The sequence below is a fragment of the Chrysochloris asiatica genome, unplaced genomic scaffold (assembly GCF_000296735.1).
Source record: "Chrysochloris asiatica unplaced genomic scaffold, ChrAsi1.0 scaffold00035, whole genome shotgun sequence".
Taxonomy (NCBI): Eukaryota; Metazoa; Chordata; class Mammalia; order Afrosoricida; family Chrysochloridae; genus Chrysochloris; species Chrysochloris asiatica.
In genome coordinates, this window is record NW_006408553.1 from 11734991 (window position 1) to 11736339 (window position 1349).

At 39.7% G+C, this 1349-nt stretch overlaps 1 protein-coding gene across 1 annotated transcript in view; it reads right to left on the reverse strand.

The window, feature by feature from the left end:
• Positions 1-1349, reverse strand: part of LOC102833997 (disintegrin and metalloproteinase domain-containing protein 5-like) — a 229701-nt gene that overhangs the window by 183516 nt on the left and 44836 nt on the right. The gene's annotated exons all lie outside the window — the stretch shown is intronic.

Sequence of the window (1349 nt, forward strand, 5' to 3'; positions counted from 1 at the left end):
TGGTCACATTGTTTTATATAAAGAAAATCTATTATATATCTAATCTATAATTTTATTAAGCCTTTAAACAAAGGAATTGTGTTATTCTTATTTATCACAAGTGTCAAACAAATGGATTTTAGATTTTAGGGATCCATTCTTTAACATAATTTTATCTATTTAGGAACCTTGCTGACATAGGTAAACGTTAGGCTTTGGGCTGCTAGCTGAAAAGCCAACAGTTTGAATTCACCAGCTACTCCTCAGGAGAAAGATGAGACTGTCTGCTCCTATAAAAGGCTTCCTCTGCTCTACCAAGTACAGTAGTTCTATTCTGTCCTATAGGATTGAATTGAGTCAGAACCAACTGGATAACAGTGAGTTTTGTTTTTTTAATTTACTTCCATTTTAGTGTAAATTCCATTTGTGTAAATGGTAATGTAAACATGTTTATTTTCACTTTGATTGCATACTTTAGAACTTTTGTTCTCCAGAATTAAACATTTTTTTTCAAGTAAGGATCAGTTATAGAGATGCAGCAAGATGACAGACTAGGCAGAAACACTACATAGACACTACAACAAAGATACAGAAAGCCATATGAAACAGATGCAGATGATAGTCTAGAACCCTGAGCTTCAGATGAAGTGATAGAGAAGTGGATTGAATGTTTACTAAGAGAGAAAGCTGAAAAGACATTTCAAAGAAAAAGGAGACAGGTGATCTATGTCAGCCACCCAGATGTGGGGAAACCATCTCAAACTTTTATAAGCAGCTTCAGAGACAAGACAGCTGCTTGGTAGAGTATATGCATACAGATGGTTATGGAGATAAAGGTGCAATTGTTTTTCTTGTTGCCAACACTCACTTGGGATCAGAGGAATGGCCAGCCCCCACCAGCATACACTTTCAGCAAAGCTTCTGTTATCTAGGCAGTTGGAACTATGTGGTGGTTAAGTTGCGCAGTTGTGAATCACATCAAAGTGAGTTCTGGTGCTATCTGCACAAACTACCAATATCTGGACTCAGGTGAGGGCTGCTCCAGACCCACAGAGCTAGTGCTGACCAGCTCTGGACTAGTGGGAACTCTCACACTTGGCTGCCCTCTGGGATGCCTAGCAGCTTTGGGATCTTCATGAACTGCTTTTGGATTCGGTGATCACACACAAAACACCTAGGCCTACAGGAATGCCATCTACAGCCAGAAAAACCAACACCATGTCACTTGCCCACCTACCTCTTGAGCTACTTGGCTGGCAGAATCCCCCAGAGTTTTCGCCTCTCGATTTGACACCTACTCTGGATTTTTCCTTTCATTGTTTTTGTTTGTTTATTCTCTCCTCCCTTTCATCCTCTATTTACCTTCCCTT